Genomic DNA, 15,878 nt, shown 5'->3' with positions numbered 1-15,878 from the left:
TTCCGAACATGCTTTCTAATGGGTCAAGCAATGTTTTTAGAGTGGGATGCAGTCATGGGGTGAATGAGGGGGCGTGGCACAGCCATGTCCTGGAGATAGAGCACGCATGTCCCCAAGTGGTATGAGTAGGGTGGCTCTGGTGCTCGCTCATTGTGCAGTGTGGTTTTGCTGATCAATCTCTGCTGACGTTTCCCCAGAGGAGCTACATTAAGGAAGTGTCACAGCCACAACTGCATCTCCCACCAGCCTTAGTCCCCAAGTGCAGTGTGAGAGTTTTCCGCAGGAGCCCAGGCTGCAGCAGGTCTGCAAAGAGCAAATCATCATGTCTTGGTGTCCCTTCTGATGAGCTCAGAACCACTTTGAGATCTGTGGATCAAAAGGGCTCTTGAGGAAAGACCAGTCCAGACTGCTGCCGCAGAGCGGGTGAGGGCTGAAGCAATCACCTGCAATGTGCAATGTCCTTTCACCTTCCCTCTGTTCCGTCATACCTGGGAAAAGCCCCTCTCCTGACCCTCTCAGCACAAGTGCTGGCTGGCTGTGCCAGCTCCAGCCCAGGGCAGCGGGCTCTGCAGGGAGCTCGGGCAGGCACTGTCCATCCGTGAGAGCCCTGCGCCAGGGCACAGCGCTGGCAGCATGACCTCCTTGTCTCGTCATAGCCTGTGCAGAAGTGCTCTGGGTTCTCGTGCCGTACACACTAACAGCTGTTCGGAGGTCAGCTGTAAATCATGCTCTCTGAGCAGCTGGCAGATGCAAGCATACAGATCAGTGTGGAGCAATGCTGCCAGCTTCCATCCTCCCAGCCCCTCCAGCCACCAGCAGGACACTGACCCTGGGACAGAGCAGCCCCACAGGCTGGATGAGGGGGCCAGACTTGGGTTTGGGCATGACTTTGCTGTCCCAAGTCCATCGCATGCTTCTCACAGCATCTTGAATGAGCCACTTACTGCTAAACCTGGGTAAAGCAAGGGTGGAGCATCCCTGCCCCAGGGAAGAGCTGAGAAAGAAAAATCCTTCAAGGGTTATGAGCTATTCAAATGCAGTGGGATGGCCATGTCAGCTCCTACAGGGACAGTGCTGTGTGCAGAAGTGCAAGTGGAGATGCTCGGAAGCCATTTTAGGCTGGTGCTCCATGGCATCCTGATGTTGTCTTGTCTCTGGAGGTGTTTCTGACGATAAGTCAGCTCATCCTGCCTGGCAGTACATTACACTTACAGCCAGCAGCACAAGATGCCCTGATGATAAATAGTTTCAAAGACAGATCTAGGTAGGACTCAATATATGATCATCTTGCAATTAACACATAGCTTCAGATGCCAAAAAGCAGCTTTCCTGGCATGCCTTCAGGGCTGTTATGCCAGACCTGCATCCCAGCTGCAACTTTGACAATGACGCTCTTGAGCTGTACTTATTCAGGTGCAGCAAGCAAACAAACCACAGAGCAACCAAGCAATTAATAGGATTCTCAGACTGTCCTGTCCCAGATGTTATTTCTAAGCATGTCCTTGGCCAGGACTGTTGAGGGTAGTTCAGTCCTGTGAACTGAAGGTCCCAGGGATCTGGTTGAGATAAAGAACCGCTTTCCTAGCACTGCTGCCAGGTCCCGCCAGCAGCAAGGCTGAGCCAGACCCCGCTGGGCACGCACGCTGCGGGCACAGCCGAGCGTGGGCAAAGCAGTGCGGGCAGGAGGGCACTGCCCGTGTGGGGGATATACAGGTAGCACGAACAGCCCCATCCTACTCCGGAGACTCACCACTCAGGGAAAAAACCCTTCATCAGTCTCCTCGGTATCCTCCTCCCAGAGCCTCCATCTCTCTGGGATCTGACTCCAGCACTGCCTGTTGTACTCACTGGCTTGTCTGGGTTGACGTTCACTGGCAGATCTGGATCACACACACACACAAGGATGCACCACACTGGAAAATAAGAAGGCAGAACAGACCGCATGCTTGTTCCTCCCTCTTCTACCTGCATCCTTCCCTTTCCCCACCTTTGACCCTTCTCCAAACCATCCTATTGTGCAATCCCAAAACTCCCTGGTTCAATCCCAAAACTTCCCCCAGGAAGCCCTGGGCACTTTGTGCGGCAGCTCCCTTAGCGTGCACACCTTTCCAGAGAGTTTCTGCTGCTGAATCCCCACGGGGGCATTGCCACAGCGGCAAAGGCATGATTGCTCAGCCATGATGGTTTAGGGGTGTCTGAGGGTTAGCTGAGGTCGGCACTGCCTCATTTCCTCTGGTCACTCTCTGTTTATTTGCATCGTCCTTACACAGCCATCCTTGAGGGACAGGCACAGGGATGCAGCAGGGAAGGTGCAAAAGAAGGATGTTCATCACAGCTTTAGGTGAGCATAACTCTCATTTGAGGTGTTGTGCTTCTGTACAGCATAAATACATGTGAGCACACAAGCACCATAGCAGTCCTGTCCTTGAAGGTTATTTGTGACCTGTCCTGACGCCTTAGCAAAGAGTCTGTTGTCAAATAACAGGATGAGATAAATTGGTGTCCGTGAATGCCCGAGCTGAGACCACCATGCTCATTACATGGGAGTGCAATTGGGAATGACACGGCAGCCTTGGGAGCACATGTTGTGTCATCCCCACTACAGTCCCGTCTCGGAGCCCAGGAACAAGTACCCGTGGCATCGTGTTTCTCCTTGCTAGACACAGCACAAATGATCACATTAGTGCTTAACGAGCCCAGGGCCCCACTGTGCGAGCCAGACACAAATTCACATTCAGAGACTTTTCCAGTCCCAAATGGCTTACAAGCTATCCTGGTAAGACAGACAGAGGAAATATCATAAGCCTGGCTTTACAGATGGGGAACTGAGGCACCAAAAGGCTTAAGTGACTTAACAGGGATTCGGAGGGGAGGATCTCTGCTGCCCAAGCGTGGAAACATCTCTGGAAGAAGGCCTGACCTTTCAGTATCCACATCATCAAAAATACCAGGAGGCACAAACCGAGAGGTATCAGGACCTACGGATGACCATCCGTGCCTCCCGCCCAGCTCCTCCTGGCTGCATCAGGCTGGTGGGGTGCCGGCAGCCCCTGGGGACGGTGCCCGGGCAGAACCCTGTGCCCCTCCTGCCCCACTCTGGTGGGGACGGACTGTCCCCTCCCCTGGACAGGGTGCACAGAGGCCACAGGGGCCGGCACGCAGGACACTGGCGATGCTGGTGCAAGGCTGGTGCCAAGGTCAGAAAAGCAGCTAACCTACTGACCTGGGTGAGGTTCACGAAAGCAGCCCACATCACCGCACACCAGCCTCCAGAGGCCGTTGGCGGGTGTGAGGAGAGTGCTGGAGATGGAGAGGGACTTAGAAGATCCCAGGGAGCTCTTCCTTCAGGGGCTTTGCAATCCTGTTTGTCCCCAGTGTGCTGCTGTCACCTGAGCACTCCTGGGGTCTTCTCAATGGGTTTGTTTCCCTCTTACAGAATCACAGAATCCCAGACTGGTCAGGGTTGGAAGGGACCTCTGGAGATCATCTAGTCCAGCCCCCTGCCAGAGCAGGATCACCCAGAGCAGGTTGCACAGGATGGTGTCCAGGCGGGTTTGGAATCTCTCCAGAGAAGGAGACTCCACAACCTCTCTGGGCAGCCTGTCCCAGGGCTCGGTCACCCTCAGAGGGAAGAAGTTTTTCCTCGTGTTCAGATGGAACTTCCCGTGTTCCAGTTTGTGCCCGTTGCCCCTTGTCCTGTCACTGGGCACCCCTGAGAAGAGTCTGGCCCCTTCCTCTAGACATCGACTCTTTAGATATTGATAAGCGTTGATCAGATCCCCTCCCAGGCTTCTCTTCTCCAGACTAACCAGCCCCAGCTCTCTCAGCCTTTCCTCATACCAGAGATGCTCCAGACCCCTCATCATCCTCGCAGCCCTCCGATGGACTCTCCCCAGTAGTTCCCTGTCTGTCTTGAACTGGGGAGCCCAGCACTGGACACAGAACTCCAGATGTGGCCTCACCAGGGCAGAGCAGAGGGGGAGGAGAACCTCCCTCGACCTGCTGGCCACACTCTTCTCAATGCACCCCAGGACACCATTGGCCTTCTTGGCCACGAGGGCGCACTGCTGGTCATGGAGAGCTTGTTGTCCACCAGGACTGCCAGGTCCTTCTCCACAGTGCTGCTTCCCAGCAGGTCAATCCCTGACCTGTACTGGTGCCTGGGGTTATTCCTCCCTGGGTGCAGGACCCTACACTTGCCCTTGGTGAATTTCATTTGGTTCCTCTCTGCCCAGCTCTCCAGCCTGTCCAAGCCTCTCTTCTTTGCTCCTCCTTCTCTTGGGTCTTTTCAGCACCTCTGGCTTGTTGTGCCACAGCCTGGGGAATCACGTCAGCATCTGCACATGTGTGTATACACGTGCATGCTTGGAAGGGGAGAGGCAACCCCATAACCCAGATAACCTAGCATAATGTCTTACCAGCGCTACTCAAGAGTGACTGGGCTTTGGGAGAGGCCATGGGGAGCATGGGGAGAGCGTCTGGAAAGCTGCCCAGAGGAAAAGGACCTGGGGCTGTTGGTCGACAGCCGGCTGAACATGAGCCAGCAGTGTGCCCAGGTGGCCAAGAAGGCCAGCAGCATCCTGGCTTGTATCAGGACTAGTGTGGCCAGCAGGACCAGCGCAGTGACCGTCCCCCTGTACTGGGCACTGGTGAGGCCGCACCTCGAGTGCTGTGTTCAGTTTTGGGCCCCTCACTCCAAGAAGGACATTGAGGTGCTGGAGCGTGTCCAGAGAAGGGCAACGAAGTGGTGAAGGGTCTGGAGCACAAGTCTGGTGAGGGGCGGCTGAGGGAACTGGGGTTGTTGAGCCTGGAGGAGGCTGAGGGGAGACCTGATGGCTCTCTACAACTCCCCTGAAAGGAGGTTGTACCCAGGTGGAGGTACTCTTCTCCCAAGTAACAAGCAATAGGACAAGAGGAAATGGCCTCAAGTTGTGCTTGGGGAGGTTTAGATTGGATATTAGGAAAAATTTCTTCACCAAAAGGGTTGTCAAGCATTAGAAGAGGCTGCCCAGAGAGGTGGTGGAGTCCCCATGCCTGGAGGTATTTAGAAGACGTGTAGATGTGGTGCTTGGGGACATGGTTTAGTGGTGGGCTTGGCAGTGGTGGGTTTACGGTTGGACTTGATGATCTTAAAGGTCTTTTCCAACCTGAATGGTTCAGTGATTCTAAGACAACACAGGGCTTTGGTGAGAGCCTCCAGGCTCGGCTGCTTAATCTTCATTACTGGGTATTTACACCTGTTCAAAAAACACGTAACCGTGGCACTGTGGGACAGGGTTTAGTAGGCATGGTGGTGTTGGGTTGATGGTTCGACTCGATAATCTTAGAGGTCTTTTCCAACCTTAATGATCCTATGACAGGAGTGTCTGGGGTGCATACGAGGCGGGGAGCTGAAGGAGGGGTGCCAATGGCAACTGCTGCCCATGCTCGCAGCTGGCCAGGGTGAATGTCATCCAGTAGGATCCATCCCTGAGAACACTCAGGTCAGGGCTGACCCACCTAACTTGCCTGTAGCTCCCTCCATTTTCTCAGTAGCAAGAGGCACACCTGAAAGGGTGTGGGGGCCTGAGCCCCCCCAGCACACCTAGGAGCCTGTGTCCCCCCAGGGATCAGTCACACAGGCACCCTTGTGAGCCCTGGCTTCCTCCATCCTCACTGACACAGATCAGCCCGTGGCCCCAGGTTTCCTGCGCTCCGTAAGGCTTCAGGAGGAGGTCTGCAGAGAGGTACTGAAGTGGTTTTAGAAACACCTCGTGTTTCCACACATGGGAGACCAGGACAATCAATGTTGGATGTTCAGATGTCACATTTGGCTTTCTAGAAAGCCGGAGATTGAAGATTTTGAAAACACCACATGCTGAGATTTATTTACTTGATTTTTCAAGCTATTTGGCATGCCATCGTACCACTGCAATCGGGAGGCTGGAGCTTTGCTAGTTAAAATCCAGGAAAGCAAGCTGGGTTTTCACGTAAGCCCGTGGCTCCTGGAGCTGCAGCGTGTGAAGCCCACACCAGATACTGCGAGCTGAGAAGTTCACATGAGTTGGCCAGGTGCTGTGTGTGTTTGTGAAGGAATAAATTGGCTGCTGAACTCTGAGCCGGGGGAAAAGCTTTGGCAATTTCCTGCCGAAGTGCAAAGTGGCACTGCAGCACGCGCAGCCGTGGCTGGTCGAGAGGCTCCTGGCTTCCTTCAGAGCGGGGGGAAGCTGTGCAGCCCGTGGGGACCCCGAGGGGCTCCTGCAGGCTCAGGTGTGAATTGCTGTGCGGCAAAATGGCCCCACATCTGCTTCACACCCTCCCCAGGTGGGGTGGAGCCTGCCCAGGCTGAACCGGCCTCAAGGCTGCAGGCCAGTCACCCCATCACCCAGCGGCAGTAGCAGGTTTGGCTTTGCAAACCAATATTTGCAAGCAAAAAGGGTATTTGCTGCTGGCTTTTTGTTGTTTTTTTTTTTCTTTTCATTTTGCTGAAGGAAAGAGGTGAGGTGCTTTAGCGATAGTGGTGGAAGGAGGACTTGAGGATTTGCTTCTGAGAGCAGGTGTGCGGCAGTGGAAATTGTAGCTGTGAATGCCGGTTCTGCAGGCAAGTGTTGGGGGGGATTTGAGATGCATCTGCTATAAATTTTGGGTAAAAGGGCTTTGGTGGTTTATAGCTCCTTCTCCTGCGAGGAGTTCGTGTCTCAGGTTTGTCTCAGCGAGTGTGTGTTGTCCCTGCCCTGTTCGCAGGAAGCCCCGGGCTGCTTCCAATAATCCCTTTCTGTCTTGGTCTCTGTGTTTCTTTGGAACCGAGCGAGTGCTTGTCTCTGTGGCTCTCCATTAATATTACATTCTGTGAGCTTTTGAAGCCATTCTGTGGTTTGGCTGAGGGCCTCGCTTAATACCTGGCTGATCTCCTGGCTCAGAAAGATCAATGTCAGGTTTGTAGGCGTGCAGTTCATGCTAGCGTTGTGCTCAGGAACAGATGTCCTGCATCCAAGGAATGGGATTTCAGAAGCACTCTGCAGTGGGGGAAAGTCTGAGCCCCCAGACACTGGGGGCAGATTTGCCTGCGTGGAAGAGATAGCTCCACAATGAGCTCCTGAGGACTCGATGCCCTGGGAGCTTGGGATGGGCACGGGATGCTGAAAGCCAGAGGTGGCAGAGCCCTGGGTAGCAGCGCTGCCAGCAAGCCCTTCTGCCACGATCCCGAGAGCATGAACCGGAGCCACGGTCCAGCGTTCACGAGAGCCGCTCTGCTGAGACTGTGCCCAGGCACCCAAAGAGGGATCGTCTCACTGAACTCCTGAGACAGGCTGGGTGGGAGGGCTCACATACATCTCCCGTGATTTACACAGCGACGGTGTCCTCGCTCTGGGCTGCGGTGGGGAGTTGTTCCTGGGGCTGCGGTCATCAGCGCTGCTGGGCTTGGGGACGGACTGCCCCGTACGGCGCTGTGTGCGCGGCAGGACAGCCGCAGTCCCTCCTGCATCCCACACCCCTGCTCTCCAAGCTGTGGCACAGCCAGGTTTCCTTCACCCAGCAGGGAAGAAAAGTCCTTGTGAACTGCTTTCGGGGTGCTGGGTCCTTGCGGCGGCTGTGGTGTGGTGTCAGCCTGCCCTGCCTCCCCATGGGCTGCTGACTTGTCGGCTCTTGCAGGGCGTTAACCCCTGGGGAGCTGGTACGGGGAGACGTGATGTTCATGCGGGGAGTCAGCTAGTGGTGGCTGCACTGGCCCTGTTCACAGATGTCTGCGGGGCACACAAGCCCAGCGCAGCTGCCTGCCTGTCCTGTCCAGTTTTATGTCTCAGAAACAAGGAAATAAATGACCCAGAATGAGAATTTTAAAGCTGAAGGGCGACCGTGTCAGATGTGGTCCTTTTCGAGGCATTCGGGACATCTGCAGCCCGGAGTGACGGCTTTCCTGCTGGAGCTGCTCCAGCTGTACCTGGTGGGTGGCTGTACCCCGATCTCCAAACCAGAGCAGCGTGCGGGGCTGGGGCCACCTGGGCGTCCCACAGCTGGTGAGCGTGGGGCTGCCATGCCGGGGCTGGGGACCAGTGCTTGTCCCAGGGTGTGGTGTTCCCAAAGCACAAAGGGGTGCACAGTCTGCAGAGGTCTGCCGGTAGTCCCTCTCCAGGTTGCTCTTCTGGTGTGGGTAGCACTCAGATCCTTTTCTGTTGCAGAACCTGGGCTTTCCTCAGCCTCCCGGATCTGCTCTCGTCTCTGCTCCATCGTGAAGTGCGGACCTGCGTGGCTCTGCAGGGCCTGCTGGGGAGCCAGCAAGGGGCTCACAGACCCTGTGGTGGTGGACCCCACAACAGCGTGTTAGGATCGGCATGCTGGTAGACTTGCTTTTTTCTGTTTCTTGCCGTACAACAGACTGAAGTAGTTTTCTGGCTTTCTGGGGTGACAGTTGAATTACTCAACCAGACAGGGGGGGTGGGAGAGCTGCGAAGTCGGACACCTAGTTGCAGCCCTGCAAAGCATGTCTGGGTGTGCTGCTGGGCCTCAGTTCCCCCTCTGTGAAGAGGAGATGGTTGTTCTGAGCTGTTTGTGTGAGGTGTTGCTGCCAGACAGGCACCCAGAGCAGGGTGCTGAGCTGCACAGAGTAAACGGGTGACTTGAACCACCCAAAGTCCTTGATGGAGACTCCTGAACCACAGGCCACTCTGGGAAAGGCTCCCATTTTCCTGTCTCCCCTTCCAGATGGAACACAGCTGGTGTGAGAGCAGAGGGGAGCTGCTGCAGAGCCCCTTCCCGTGGCTGTGCCTTGCACCAGGGGACACAGGGGGGTCGCAATGGGCCTGTGGGTCTGGCTGGCGGGTGGGGACCGTGGCTGCAGCACGTTCCGCTCACCATTGGAGATGCGTGTGCTTCGTATCAGGAAATGACAAGGATGGGATCAAGCTGCTAAAAAGTGACCTGTTAGAGGGAAAGGTCCCTCGAAAGGGCCTTGGGCGCCTGGAGGCCATTTGCTTGCAGTCAGTGTTAGATGTCCTTTCTGCTTGGATTTTTCTTTAGTTGGGATTTCAGGTTTCATCACACTCTGTTTTGGTAAGGAACTTCTTGGGCTGCCAGAAGATTAGGGCACAGCGTTCATCACCTGGTAGCTAGCTGCCAGTGGAAAGGGCTGTCTGGCCACCCCTGCTCATTTTCAGCCTTCTCTTTCCCCTCTTAGTACCCGCTGGGGCATTCTCGTGCTGCACCAGACCAGAGAGGTAAGATCTCACCTCATGGGGAAAAAAAAGCAATTTCTGGTAATCTGGGTCCCAAATCAGCTCCCTGGGGGATCCAGCAGGATCAGGTTATCTTCTCTCTGCTTGGGCTCCCCCCCGTTACTTGTACTGGGGCTTTTCCCAGGGCCATCCAACAAGGGCAAAGCAAGAGGACAGCCCTGTTTCCAGGGGCGCAGCGGTGCAGCCCAGAAGGGGCTCTGGTCAGAGCAAGGAGAGTGCTTTCCCAGAGAGGGGCTGCACGGCAGCTCCGGCATCACTTAAGACAGAGGTCTGGCGGGATGCCAAAGCCTTTGCAAAACGCAGCCTTGCAAGGCTGCTGCTCTGAGACCTGGGCTGGCTTAGGCAAGGAAGGTGTCACGCGGCTGCATGTGTGACCATCACCAAGTTGGGCAGAGTGTTTTCCTGACCTCCAATGCTACGGGGTTGGGGAGGGGGGGGTAGTGAGCCCTGGGCATCGTGCCGGCCCTGCGGCAGGTTGCTCCCATCTCCATCTCCCTCTGGGTGTTGCCGGCGTGTGTTCGCACGCTCTGCGCGGGGCGGCACTCACCGCTGCCGGCTCCTGCCAGACCAGCCGGTGCTGCCGTGCTCGCCTGATGCCTGTGAGCCGGCTGCCGCCGGGGCAGCACGGGGGTGGCCTCCAGCCCTGTCCCTGCTGCCGCCGGCCAGTGGGGCTGGGCGGGATGCCCACCGCAGGGATCCAGCGGATCCAGCGCCTCATCTCCTGGCAACGGTCCTTCCGTAGCAACCGCCGAGCTGCCGAGGGGAGCGGGAGGGCTGCGGCCGGTGAGGAGGAAGAGCGGGAGGCCTTGGTGGACCCCCCAGGTACGTGTGGCTCTGGCTGGGTGGTGTCTGTTGCCGGATGCTGGGACAGGTCCTGCCGGCATCCTCTGTCCGGCCGCAGGGGTGCTGGGGCAGCACGGGGCCAATGCAGCCACTGGGCTGGGTGGCAGCTTGCCCCATGGGCGCGTGGGGCAGCCAGGAGTGGGGAGCGGCGTGCGTGAGGGCTGCTGTCTGCCAGCCATCGCTCAGGCAGCAGAGGGTGGGTGGCGGGGGCGGTGGGGACTCCAGCTGGCATCCCCCAGGCATGGCCGTGGCCTGGCCAGCCTGCCCCGTGGAGCAGGCACTGGGCTGGTGGAGCTTCCTGGGAGGACATCCTTCCCTCGTCCTGCCCTCAGCTTTGTTAAGGCCAAATCGCCTGCTGTACTGATGGTGGCGTCAGTGCCCAGCCCCCACGGGGTCTTCTCCAGGTGCCCCTGGGCAAGGGGAGCCAGCGCCCGCGGAGCAGCTCTCCCAGCAGCCAGTCAAGCACGAGCCCCAGTGCACGGGAGCTCCCCACCTGGTGCTCACCAAGGCATGTCCTCCAGGGCTGGTCCCCCTCGGCCCTTGGGCTGTCTTGTTTTTTCAGTTGAGTGTGAGTCACAGAGTGAATGTCTCTCTGACTTGCCTCTGCCCTTGTTATTCCTTTTTTTTTACTGCCGGCCTATTTTAAGCCGCTCTGCTTTGCACTCCTGGCCACCTTCCCTTTGTCTTAGCAGTGCCTGCACCTGTTGAATGCAGACCGGTGAACTCCACTGCTGTAGTTTAAGCTCAGCCTTTTGGTGTTCCCTCTCTAAAAGCCTCCCCATGCGCATCCCCTCTGCACCATGCCCACGGGTGGGCGCATCTCTTGAGCTGAGGCCGTTCCCCTCCCTGGGAGCAGGAGGCTGGGCGCCGACGTCTGACTCAGGTTGAGGGCTGGGTTGTAGCGTAGGGATGGTGGGGACGTGGCCAGGTAAACCGCGGGGAACTTTGTGCCCCTCTGCAGAGCATGAGGCTTGCCCATGGGACAGAGAGCCGTGCTCCTGCTTGCACTGGGGCATACTATTGCCCTATAGCATCCCCCTAAATGATTTGCTATAGAAGGTGCCTCTGCATTAGGTCCGTGGTTCCCGCCCCTTCTGCCACTGCCGCTCTCCTTTCTCCATCCCGGACAGCACTGCTGTGCCTGCGGGGCGCAGGCGTGTTCCCCGTGGGGCTGCAGGCTCGGGCTGCCCCATCTCACACCACAGCCAGCTGAACATGCACGGAGAGCTGGAGGGAGAGCTGCCGGCGTGCCTCTGAGGCTGACAGCGTGCAGGCCTCTGCGGTAGTTGTCATGGCCCAAAACGCTGCTTTGTCTTTTGTAACAACAAATGGCACTCACATGAATGCAGTGTGCAAATCGGGCACGTGGAGAATCACAGCCAGAGGGTTCAGGTGTCAGAGGACATGGGGAGAAAGCATGGCTGGGGGCGACCCACCTGCGGGCGGGCGGGCAGTGGGGAAGCAGTTGGGATGCAGCAGGTTCCCCCAGGCACGAGGCAGCTCTGGGCTCTGGTGGGAGAGCAGGTGGAGTCAGCTCACCCCCCCTTCTCCCACACCCGTGCCTCTACCTCCTCACAAGAAAAGCCCCTGGAAGCCGAGGTGGACTGATGGAGGGATGAAGGGTGTAAACAGGCGATAAGCAATGTCTAGCCGTCACTCGGTGCTACTCTGGGGCCGTTGTATATCTGGCCAGCATTTCTACCAGGAGTGCCCCTGCACTGACTGTTGATGCTCTCTGGGACTTGCCTTTCCCTGGGCTCTGCAGATGCTCGTATGTGGGACATTCGCCAGACACAGCAAGCCCCCAGAGACCCAATACCTGAGCCCAGGTGCTCTGAAAATGGGAAGTTTCTTGTCAGGGGTTCTGGTGTCATCCACAAATGACGTGTTTGGTCCAGCTGTCCAATCTGGACATCCCCATCTGGAGATTTCCAACCCCAAAAGTGACTTCCAGGACCCCTCAGATTTCTTCAAGCTCCCAGCCCAACCCAGGTGAACAGAGTCCTTGTGGCCCATCACTTTGGTTTTGAACTTTGGGTCAGTTCTGCGTGGAGCAGGGAGAGCACTCAGCTCAGCTTGCAGAATGCAGTCCTCACCCATAAATTCAGTGACTTCCCTCCCTTTCTCATCCTCTGGCCTCTCTGAGTTGGAGTGTCAAGGAGCTGATCTCTGTCACTGGCTCAGCAGAGGCAAAGGCAAGACGAGGCGTTGAGGTCCCATGTCCACGGGTCTTCTCTCCATAGCTGAATGTCTGCACGATTCCCTGGTGCAGCAAAGCTCTCCAGGCAGGGAGAGCTGGAGGCAATCAGATCCCAGGCTGTTGTAGGAAAGGCAGCAGAAGAAATAGCGAGGTATCTCTGAGCTAGTGGCTGCTGACCTGAAACCTTCAATTAGCGCTTGATTGGTGCAGGGCCCCTTGGAGGAACAGGAACTAATTATACTGGAATCTGTCTCTGTATGCAGAGGGACCAGAGAAAAACATATTCTTCTACCAAGTGCACCTGTGTCTGTGCGAGGTGGGGCCAGGTCTACCCCAAAAACACAGCCTGCTCCATGGCAGGTTTTCTCCAGCCTTATCGAACTGAGCCCCCCAGAACTAGACGTAGCCATCCCCAGCTAAACTCCTTGAAGAGGCTGTAAGATTCTTATGCAGATGGACTGTGTCTTTCCAGACCTGTGGGCAGACGAGTGGGAAGAGCCTCTGATCTCTGTTTTTGGCCTTCATATGCTGCTGTGTTTAAAAATTTAGCAGCTATAATTTCAGACACAGCAGGCGAGTCTCTCCATGATGCAATTGGACTGGCCCAATTGAACTCAACTCCTGAGAAAACAGCAGGACCTTGGCTTGACTTTGGAGATCCCAGACCCCTGGTGATCCCCTGAAATAGGTTAGAGAAGCCCAGGAGGTGAGACGCAGAGAACAGGGAGCAATACCGGCTGCGGGCAGGTGGCTCAGTCCCCTGCCAGCCCCAGTGGCAACACGGCGCAGTTCCACAGATGGATCTGCGTTGCTTGGCATGGAAGTTTCATTGCAGCCGATGTCCTTTCTAACAGCCGTCTGCAAGGACCACTGAGTGCAGGTCACGCTTTACAGGACCAGGGAGTGGGATCCTGGCATGCAGTGAGCTCAAAAAGGATTTAAGGATGAAGGTAAAGGAAACATTAAATTCAAGATCCCAGCAAGGCCAACCCTAAAGCAGTAGAGTCAACCTGTAAATCCCAAGGATGCCAGGCTTGTTTGGGCTCTTGAAAGGAAGGGGATACAACAGCTGTCTATTGATGCATTACTGGGTAAACACTGGAGAAGACAAGAAAGACAGAGTTCAACTAAAGGACACAAGAAACGGTGCAATGTTTGGAGATGTTCAAGCTGGAAATTCAGACAAAAGTAGGAATCAGCACTGTGGGGAGGTGCTGTAGGGAGAGCAGGGCTGCTGTGCCCGGGCGGTCCTTACATCTCTCTCCTGCAATGTGTAACAGGAATGGAGAGATGGCTCCCTGCCCATAGCAGCCCTCTCAAAATCATTGCTAAAGCAGCTGCATTTCTTTCTGGGCTCCGTGTTTCAGATGGGACACTAGGAAACTGCAGACAGAAATTGCCTTCCAGAGCGAGAATTAAGATGCTCGATCTATTTATTATGTTCCAGGCAGGATCAAGGGTGTCATGGTCAGAAATTACAAGAACCAGCACACAGCCAAGGTGTTTGGTCTACATGGCTTAAGAGGTGAGGCTAAACGTGGCCACAGCTAGGGGTATGATGGTTTCTACATATAACATCCCGGCCCAACCCAGGCTGTGGGCTTGTTGCAGGTGCAGATGGGTGGCATCCTCCAGCCCAGGTCCCACAGGACCAGGTGTGGAAGCAGAAATGGTCCCTCTGCTCCCACTAGGTCTTCAGACCTTGGGCACAGAGGCCACATTGTGTTATTGCTTCGTGGATTTGTAGTGCCAGGATGATCGTGCTCCAGCAATAATAAATTGCAGTAATAAGGAGAGATAATTGCAATTAGAACTACTGTGCTGTAATTAGGTGATTTGATACAAAATGGCAGAAGAGGCGTGCTGACAGCACGGCTGGGTTCACTCTTGAAGCCACGCGTGACAGAAGGGACTAGAAGGACCAGGACGTTCTCCTCAGCATTCATCCGCCATGGAGAGGCCTTGAGGACTTGGCAGGTTCTCCGAACACCGGTCTGCCTTAGATGTTGGAGAAGCCTGGCCCATGCTTCTCTGTCCTATCACCTGCTGGTGACTCTCTCCTCTCCCAACCCTTGCTGCTGCCCTCAGGGAGCGATGCTGCATCTCTCTGAGCCCAAAGACCTAACTCCAACCTGTCTGCCCACAAGGGCTGTGGACACCTGGGTGACCTGGACCAGCCATCAGCAGATCCTGCAGCGTTTGCTCACCAGCCCTGCCACGCCGCCTGGGCAACAGCTGCCTGCCTGTCCCCTGCCTGCAGCACCCGTGGGCAGTGGAGCGTGGGAATGGGCTCCCCTCACCTGGGTCCCAGCCCCGGGCAGCTCCTCTAACCCTGTCACCCATCTCTTCGCTCTTTGGTGGGGGTTTTACCCGTGCGGGGGGTGGTGGAGGGTGCTTGGGCTTCAGGCAGCACTTGCTGTCACCATACCGTTCAGGCAGGGGCTAAAGGATGCCCCTGTGTTGCAGCAGGCAGGAGAGCTGTGAGAAGTGGAATTTTTCAGCCAAAATCTTTTTTTTTTAAATGGAAAAAAAAAAGCATCAGCTTTAGGTTATTTTTTAGCTCTTCTGGGGATCTCACCTGCCAAACTGAGCAGGTCAAAATCTTTACTTTTTTTTTTTAAGTTAAAAAAAAAATCTCAATACTTCCCTCCAGGATGCCTCAGCAGCGGTGTCAGAGTTTCCTTCCATTTTAGTCTAATTTTACGATATTTATAAAATTTCATCAAAGCTGGAATTGAAAGCTCTTGCTTGGGCCCAAATAAAATTGTTTTGACTTTTCCGGTTGCTTTAAGAAAATATTAATTTTAGTGCTGCTCAGCTCACAATTATTTTTCCTGGTTCCTGGCTGTGCACCTGCCCCCTTGACCTCTCCCACTGCAGGAAGAGCTGCTGGGGGTGCCAGATGTCCCTGGGGTGAGCTCCCCGGGTGAACAGCCAAAAGAGACCCTGCGTGCGCTGCTGTGCAGTGCCGTCCCGGTCTGCTTCAGCGAACACCAGCATCTGTCTGCAATGGGGGTGCATTTTTCCAGGGGAGAAGGGAAGTCACTGGAGACAGACAGCTCTGAAGGTCAGGCAGTGCAGATGGGAGGGAGGGTCTTTGGTGACAGAGCATCAACCTTGACTTCCACCTCGCTCCTCTGCAGGGCAGCTCTCGGGGATGTCCCTTGCATGTGCTGCTGCAGGTCCCCTGCTCGCCTGCCTCTTCTTCCAGGGGAGCCGCTGAGCTCCATCCCGCAGCGTTTGCCTTCACGGCAGGCTGGCTGGCTGTGCAGACAACAGGGCTCATCTTCTTCCTCCCTTTCTGCTCCAGTTTTACACTCTCTCATGTATTTCTGCAACACTCCCTGTTCTGCCCTCTGCTCCACCTCCTCCACTTCTGTCCACCCTCCAACTCGTCAGTACACTGGCTAATTGCCTGGGACACATCCCCTGACTCACAGACCCTGCAATATTCAACAGGAAGAGCAGAGTAACTGGCATGACCTGCCCGTTTTGCCTGTCTGGTATCTCCTGGCCCATCTATCCTTTGTGTTTATCAGGCATCTAAAATAAGAGTCATGTTAATATGTCTCTTCCTCCCAGGAGTGTTGGGAGGATTAATTAGTTAATGTTTATACAGTGCT

General features: G+C 55.7%; 1 protein-coding gene and 1 long non-coding RNA gene across 5 annotated transcripts in view; both read left to right on the top strand.

Annotated features, from left to right (window-relative positions):
- DLGAP4 (DLG associated protein 4) overlaps nt 1–15,878 on the top strand; it is a 177,288-nt gene that overhangs the window by 63,680 nt on the left and 97,730 nt on the right. The window lies entirely within an intron of this gene.
- The window catches only part of LOC142604117 (uncharacterized), a 108,303-nt gene continuing 102,063 nt past the window's right edge, over nt 9,639–15,878 (top strand). The window contains exon 1 of the long non-coding RNA XR_012838027.1: nt 9,639–9,652. This is a non-coding gene — a long non-coding RNA (uncharacterized LOC142604117). The remainder of the gene's footprint in view (nt 9,653–15,878) is intronic.

The sequence above is a fragment of the Balearica regulorum genome, chromosome 16 (assembly GCF_011004875.1).
Source record: "Balearica regulorum gibbericeps isolate bBalReg1 chromosome 16, bBalReg1.pri, whole genome shotgun sequence".
Classification (NCBI taxonomy): Eukaryota; Metazoa; Chordata; class Aves; order Gruiformes; family Gruidae; genus Balearica; species Balearica regulorum.
Note: the sequence above shows the minus strand (reverse complement) of the source record. Positions and strands in the feature narration are given on the sequence as shown.